Raw genomic sequence first — 8597 nt, 5'->3', positions numbered from 1 at the left:
CCAAAAGTTTGTTGTACTGTAACGTTTTTCCATCTGTGTTTTCAAAATAAATGAAGGCAACCAACCTTGTTTTAAAGTTATTTGCAGAGAGAGTAACCAGAAAAGCTTCTCAGTAATAAAAGAATGGAAATGGAAGGAAGTGAGGGGAGTTTTGTATGTTTAGGAATGAAATCTAAGCTTCAGGAGTTTTAACTGCCAAGAAAGAAGAGATGCTGTGACCTTTCTGTTAGGACTTGTTGCTGTGAGCTGACCTGTGGGAGAGCATAGAAGCAGAGGAGGAAGCATGGCAAATATTCTTTGTGCCCTTTATTTAAAGTTATGGGAGATTTTTCCTAGACCTGATGCTTCCTTTCATCTCTTTCATCGGCTAGTCAATATAAACACTTTTTTTTTTTGTGTAGGAATTGCCTTTCGTACAGGTAGCACTGTAAGAAAACTGGTAAAGTTTTCAGGAAATCCCTCCCTCCAGATAAACATGTATACCTACAATGAGCTCTACCTGTCTGTAACATCCCTGGGGAAATGCAGTAGAAATTTTCAGTGCCTGCTTTTGACATTCCCAAAGGTAAAGCGCAGACTGAGCACCGGCATGTGCTCAATCCAGAACCAAACGGCTGCTTTGGGTCGAGGCTGGTTCATACCATGTCCTCATACCAGCGGCCCCATCCTTGTTTGGGGCCCACAGCGGCTGCACCCTGTCTGCCTGCCGCAGACCCGGGGTGCCTGCCAGCTCTGCAGGAGCGCTGGCTGCGCCACTAGTGAGCCTAGGGGATCTTCATGTACTTTCTCTTCTTTGGGCTGAAAGCTCTGTGACAAGATATTGCGGGGTAGTGTGGGGATGGTAGGGGAGGACAGGGTCTTCTTTGAGCATCGCTGTCAGCACAAAAGTTATAATCAAGATGAGGGTATTGTCTAAAAATACTTATATTCTGCTTTCACCCTGTTAACCAGCATATAGATCACATTTACGTCCGTCACTGTTTTCAGTGTGAAGATCAGAGCATTCATGAAAAGGGCCTTCACTTTAGAGCGGTCAGTAGGACGTGGAGTATGATTTGTTCTTGGCTTTGATGTTCTTTTTTCTTTCACACTTTCTCTAGAATTCATGTCTGAGTAGGGAACTTTATTAAATACTAATGTAACTGGCTGAGCTGTGTAGAAAGGTGTGAGGTTTTGGTCGTTGACTTGGGTTTGGTTCCGTTTGTTCACAAGGGTTACTGTTTTGTACTGTGGATTTAATCTGACTTTTCTATTATTTTTCTTCTTTTATGAATTAGCTGCATTTTTCTTATGGTATCAGCTGTTCTGTAACTTTTAAGGACACTTGGAATGAAATGAAAACAGATGTTCTTTGCTCTAATAACATTCACTTTATGGAATTTACTGTCTTGCAGGATTGTATCTGTATGTCTTTTAACCTTATAGTGTGCAGATGCTAGAACATACTCTCCCTCAAATATATGCCATTTTTCCTCTCTTCAACCTTACTTTAGGTTCAGGCATACCCATATTTATTTAGAATTATACATGTAATTGGTAGTACTGGTTATGATTCAGATTTCTTGTCATTTTTTTCTTTTAAAACCATGATTTTAGTGGCTTGTAGCTTTGCAGTCATTTGAAGTGGGAGAATTCTCTTCTCCCAGGTAACAAGCGACAGAACGAGAGGAAATGTCCTCAAGTTGCACCAGGGGAGGTTTAGATTGGATATTAGGAAAAATTTCTTCACAGAAAGGGTTATCAAGCCGTGGAACAGGCTGCCCAGGGAAGTGGTGGAGTCGCCAACCCTGGAGGTATTTAAAAGACGTGTAGATGTAGTGCTTAGGGATATTGTTTAGGGATATTGTTTAGTGGCTGACTAGGCAGTGTTAGGTTAATGGTTGGACTCCATGGTCTTAAAGGTCCTTTCCAACCAAGATGATTCTGTGATTCTGTGATCCTGTAATTATGTCCTAAGCTGTCCAAAATCGTAGGGGTGTAGGGTGCACCTAAAAGCTCAGCTTTGTATTTGTAAGCTCACAAGACACATCTGTGAGAGCATACCTGGTTTTGTAGCCTTTATAAATATTAGGAAATTATAGATGGGAGCAACAGTAAAAGGATGTTGTCAAGATTGTCTCCCAGCTCATTCGCTTAAATCTGTGCTGTGGAACAGCTGTGGCAGAACACGTGAATCACAGAAGGAAAATGCTGTAGTTTTGGAGCCAACTGCCTGACAGGGGGTGATCTTGTTACTGGTTTTCAGTTCTTGGGGTTCATAATGCTGGCTAACTGTAAGTGCTATAGAAATGAGTTTCTGTAACCTGGCTGTGTGGCTTCACTTTCCACATCCAGTTTTTTTTTGATTTGGTTGCAGAGTACAGATAATGTCAAATTAGGAAGTTTAAACAATAAATATGTTTAGTGATCCAAGTGCCTCTGCTTTTTTGTGTTACCCTCACTAGAAAAAAAAACAAAAAAGTGAGCGAGCAGGGGTAACAGAAAAGAACACACACTCCTTGTTTGTTGAAGATGAACATAGCCTTGGGGGCGTCAAAAAGCTTCTCTTCATATCAAAAATTATTAAGAGCTGTTCAGGGAGGGTGGGCGTTTTGTGCTTTGTTTTTCTTGGTGTTTTCTCCTCCCTCTTCTTTATTCTGCAGTAAGCTTATTGCTGATCTTTTAGGCATATTGTAAAGCCCCCATCTGTGTTCCCAGGCTTTTGAAGAGGAAAAGGGCAGCTGAGGGCTGGGGGGATATTGGGGTTGGGATTAGTACACAGCAGAGAGGTTTATTTTCCCTTTGCACATAGAGGAAATTACTAGGATTGCTTGTGTTGTTGATGTTAATTTGTCTTTCTTAATATATGTCTAGGCGTCTAGAGCTTTTTATGTTTCCATAAATTTAAATAAACAAACCTACAGATAAGAAAAATATTAATTTTGCTATTGTAGCTCCATATAGTGGGTTACATTTTCAAAAGTTGCAATTTCGACTCCCTCTTTTCATAAGTGGGTTATGAATTTACATCCCCTTCAATAAATTAATAAAAACGCGGGTTATTAAGGACCATTTGGAAAAGGTTTTTTTTTTCCAGTGTGTATGTGTCTAGGTACCCAATTAACCATTAAGTTTCTGTGCTGCTTACAAGCTGTTCAAACATTTCAGCAATGGAAGGTATTCCACCACCTACTCACGGGCATGTAACTATATGAAGGGTAGTTTTTAGCAGGTTACTTACTCCTTGTAGGCTCCCCACAGGATCAACTATTAGAAGTTTCTCCTCCAGTTCAGAACAAGGCTCATCACCTTCTGGAAGAGTCTTTTACTTTACATTGCCCATCCAGGGAGCTCATTAGCCATAACTTCTGTGACTTTCCTTGACATAGAGTTGTGTTTCTAAACTGTGAGCGGTGGTGGTCCTTATGCCCTCCTGATCTCTGGGTTATTCTGTAACCGCCTTGCTCCCGGTGTGGAGGAGAGCAGCTCTCAGCCTCCTCTGATCTGCAGTGACTCTGCTGCATCCCCAAGGCACAAAGAGCTCTTGCTCTGCCTTTCTTTCCCTGCACATAACCGCCCTGCTATTACTCAAGAGAAAAGAGTAAACAGGAACTGAAGGCAGCTTGCTGATTCCTCATTTTGGTGGAGAGCCCCAGATGGATCCCAGCTTTAGTGCTGCTTTATGGTAGTGAATTAACACCAAGTGGCTGTAACAGAACGGAGGATTAGGACTGCAACTAGGGGCTTATCCCTCTAAAACATTAATGCATGTTCCCACCAGTGGTACCAAAGACTCCAGTGAGACTGTTTACCTGCTCGAATTGAAGCAAATGCCGAAGTGAATAGATTCTACTGTGCATTGGAAAGGAGATGCTAAAATAGAGGAGAAATCCTAACAGTCTGACTTCCTGGAGAATTAGGAAAACACATTTTCTCTGCATGGCTAGGAATAGCATGAGTGAACTTCATGTTCTTGGATATGAAGTTCTCCATTCACACAACCTGAGCTGGAATTTATTGTATTCCTAAACATTCTTATGCTTAGTTTTCTGTTGTGAAATTTTATTTCTTGACTGCAACCACATTAAAGCAAAATTAAATGTCTTGACAGCATTACATATAGATTCGATCACTCAGGCTTTGTTTAGAAGGTGGTCAGCTAGGAAAGGTTACTGGGACCGCTCTTTAAAAGCAGCTAATAAGGTTTTATGCACTTAATTTTGTCAATAAGCAGCGTAGAGGTTTATTATTTAAATTTGGAGTATACTATAGAATTCTCTGTGAAGAGAGAATTAAGGTTTTTTAATCCTCATGGAAAGGCGATGTCCTACTGGACACACAAATCTTAACCCTCCACCAAGAGGGAGGGTCCTGAGAGGTTACTTAACAGGCTGTTTGACTTCACCGGCCATCTAAACAGACTGTAAAAACAAAACAGTGCTGCACGCGTTTCTTTGGTTTTCTTGGCCATTCACTTTGGACCGCGCTCAGCCGTCAGGCTGGTATGTGCAGGTCTCCGAAAGGCTGCAGGGCTGCGGAGGCGAGGGAAGCAGCAAGGGCTATTCCCTAAACACGGAGTTTGACGGTGGGTGGGCTGAGGTGCTTTCGGCAGCTGGAGTAACTCATGCTGCAGTGTATTAACCTGCCGCATCTACCGCCATGTTCCCTGTTACCTGCTGGCTTTTCTGTAAGAGCTTGGGGTTCCCCTTGCACCTACAGGTGTATTTTTGGACCTGAACCACTGCTGGTTACGGCATGGTGCATTGCAGTATTTGCCGGACTGACCTTTCCTCCCTCCTAACCTGAGCTGGCAACACAGGCACACCTACACAAACACTTTCTGGATGAGGGTTTCTAGCCCATGAAAATTATTTCCGCTGTCACCACAAAACTCCATTTGCCAATCTTTGCATTTATAATTCAAAAAATTTCTTTGTGCTACCAAAATTGCCTGATAGCGGCTTTAATCTTTCTCATTCTTTTAGATTAAGAGGCTACTAGCTAATCAAAAATTCCTCTTCATTAAGAAGATTTAAATAACTTTTTAAAAACCCCACTTTTTATTAGTCAGAGGCAATATATTTCTTGTCATGAAGTCTAAGGACCTAGTTAACAATTTAAATTTCTGAGTTAGTTATGTTTTTGAAATATGAGAAGTTTCAGATTTTCTTGCTTCCAACAAAAGTGATGATAAAGAATAAATTAGAAAAGTAGAATGAAAATTTAAAAAAATTCTTAAGCATTTATTTCATTTTGACATGTTTCTTTTTCACTTTTTAAATATAAATTAGCTAAAATTTATAAACAGAAAGGCATTAACAAAACTTTTTTATTTAAAAAAGCAAGTAGAATGGGTTGACAGTGTTGAAGTTTTTCCCCAAGTTTTTCTTGAGTAAAGAAATGAATCGTAACAAGCCCTTTCCATAGTCTTACTTTTGGGGAAAAAAGAAACCCAACCCAAACACTTTCCAAAGAAAAATGTCTAACCAGGTATTCCTAATTAGGTTTGGGAGGAAGTGAGGAAGTGACTAGTTTGTTCATTTTCCAGATCAACAACAACTTTAAATAAAGCTGAGCAAAGCTGCTTTTGGTCCTGTAGCCAAAAAGACCAAATTTAATGCATCAAAGACTTATTTGAAGGGCAAATGATGCCAAGTGGAATGGAGTAGGGGAAACAATTTCTACCTATCTGCAAAGGGCACAGTTTGTTCCAACATATCGTTATATATATTCCACTTAAATGTGTATATTTGAGAGAGGGAGATCAGGAAAAAAGGAAAAATTATCAACTGCTGAATAGCAAGAATCATGAGTATAAATATCTGTTTCTTTCTTAGCTTAATAATTATTAAGGGGACAATAGTTATTAAGGGGAGCAGTATAGCAACTGTTCACTCTCGGGAGCTGGATTAATGACACTACAGTGTAAACAGGATACGATAATTTTTACTTCCCCTTTCTGTTGTAGGAGTTGAAGTGTGCTGGCATGTTGTAAAATATCTGTCCCATACCATTTCCCTGCTGGCTGTGTTAGGGGTTGATTGATGCCACAACTGATATGTTTAAACTATTTTTCTGCAGTATCTGTTTGTGTGGATAGCTCACCTGAATTTCCAGCTACTGACTCATCTGCATCACTTTACCTTCAAGTACTTATTCCTCTGCCCAACAGCTCCCACTGATATGTGTTGGTGTTGTGAAGTCCGAATACCACTGAAAAGCAGCCTTCTTGGAGCAGGAATTATTTGGGACTAGATGTTAAAGAAAATTGGCAGAGTCCGGGTCTCTAGGTTTGCTGGTTTTATTAAACAACTCAGAGTTGGACCACCACCGCAGTGAATGGTACCTGACTCAAATTCAGTATCGGTTTATATAGAAACTAATAATCAATTACATCATAAGCATTTCATAAGCTTCTGTTAATAATCCACTAACTATTTCAATTCCTCTTTCTTTCTTCATCAAGAGTCCACAAAAGTCCATTCTTTTCCATTGTTTAACTGATCTTTATGTTCTGGTTCCGCTCCGACTCCGGCCGACACCCCGTCCTCGATGATCTTGCTGTGATCAGCGTCCTTAATGTTCTTGCCGTGATCAGCGTCCCGTCCTGATCCAGGTTGATCAGAGTCCGGTTCCCACCGCCAGTGTCTCCTAAACATTCAACCTTAAAAACAACTGAAGTTATGTTTAAAACCTTATCTATACTAATTTTTATTTCTAAGTGTCCTATATTTCTTTTAAGGTAAAGAAAAGGTTAACCATACATCCCCTTTACTAAAATCATCAGAAGGTAATACTTCTAGGCCTACTCCTGCTTAGCTACTCATTAAGCTTTGATTGATGATTTGTTCAGTCCTAGGTCAGGATTACACAAGGAGCTTTGAGAACAATATTCATGGATTGTGAAAGCCCACCTGTGTTTATTCAGATAGACTTATATTAATTATTCTATTCTTCATTCTATTTCACCCTTATTGATCCTTGTCTCCCTAACTCATAAGAACTTGTACATTAATTATGTGAAAATTTCTATAACACTAGACAAGCAGAATTCAAAACATGCGAAGTGAATGGACGCTTTAAAAAATTTTGATAATAAAATTCTTCGGAATCTTTCAGTGCTGCAGCAAAGTCTGACAGCTTGAAGACTGACTCATACATGTTTTCAGAATAGTGCAGAACAAGTCATTATATTAAAAGTTATGCTTGTAATATACTGTCTTCATATGGTCTCATTTGGAAGACTCAAAGCAACACACCATTCCCCTAAGTGAAACATCATAGTCTTGTAGACAGGCAGGTAGGTGAAGGAGGCTGTCTCAGTCTTATCATCCAACAGCTAAAGTGAGATTACTTCTCCCTTAGTGTAAGCAGTATCAGATTCACCTGGTGGCAAATACATTCCCATAAGTGATGGCAAAGTTTGGCCCAAAGAGTTCCAATGAGTGAAAGGAGTGCAAGAGCAAAGTGACATCCTAAACCCAATGGAAAGTGAGCCTTACAAGAAAATGCCTTTCTCCCTGTTTTTGAAACAGTGTTTGGCAAAATACTAGGTAGTGGGGCTTATTAATTCTCATATTTTTGTAAGAAAAGATCCTGTAGTACTTCAGCAGTGAGCGAAAAACAATGTTGCTATGGTGACTTCTTGTTGCATGGCAGGCAAATGTAATAATCAGTTGATTTGTTCATAAGGTCTAACATATTAGACAGTCTATATTTTGTAGGGCTTTTGGTAGCTTTATGAAAGCTGATACAAAAGACTGCTAGATGAGAAAATTACTAAATTTGGGGAAAAGAGAAAAAAAGAAGTGATGAAATACGGAGATATCATCTAAATGGAATACAGAGTTCTTCGCCTGGCCGATTAATAGTTGCTGATGTCAAAAAGATGCCATTACCCAGTGCTCCTCAGAGTTGACCCATTGATATACTAATAGTCTAGGATGGTTTTAACAAACTGAATACTTCATCATTAATTACATCCACACTCCCAAAAACTGAGTTTGTTCCAGAGCCACTTTGCAGGACTCAGTCAACTGATGAAGAGACACTGAAATAATATTCATGGAAAGAGGAAAACATGAAATAGAGTTTTCCCCTCATTTTACAGAAAGTATTATATCTAAAGACACATATGAATTCTTTCTAAATATTATACTGACTGCTGCTTAGGCTTTGAGTCTGAAATCTTTAAACAGATATAGATGTTTGCCAAGTCTGTGCGCTCCACTGAATTATTAACTGTTAATGATTTGTATGTTTTTCCTCATGAAAGGGCAGAGTTGTTATAATTACTTAACTAATGCTGGAAGTGCACATGCTTTGCAAAACCCAAGAAAGACATTATGCCTGCTCCACAGGGCTTCTCCTCACAGTGCAGTGCAGGAGGGAGGCTGGAGGGCAAAGCACATCAGCGCAGACACACCAGCGAAGGGTTCGTTAAAGACAGTAGTTTGAGGAGAAACTTGAAGTCAGAAAGCACTTAGGGACAGTCCCAAAGCCCACTGAAGCAGATGGAAAGAAAGGCTGAATCTAACAATGAATAGCATAAGTGGACTGAATTCACTGGAGTATTAAAGGGAAGCAGAAAGCGGAGAGAAGGGACAGAGCTATCGTAA

Source organism: Nyctibius grandis, chromosome 4 (assembly GCF_013368605.1).
Source record: "Nyctibius grandis isolate bNycGra1 chromosome 4, bNycGra1.pri, whole genome shotgun sequence".
NCBI classification, from domain to species: Eukaryota; Metazoa; Chordata; class Aves; order Nyctibiiformes; family Nyctibiidae; genus Nyctibius; species Nyctibius grandis.
This window is presented reverse-complemented; position numbering follows the sequence as displayed.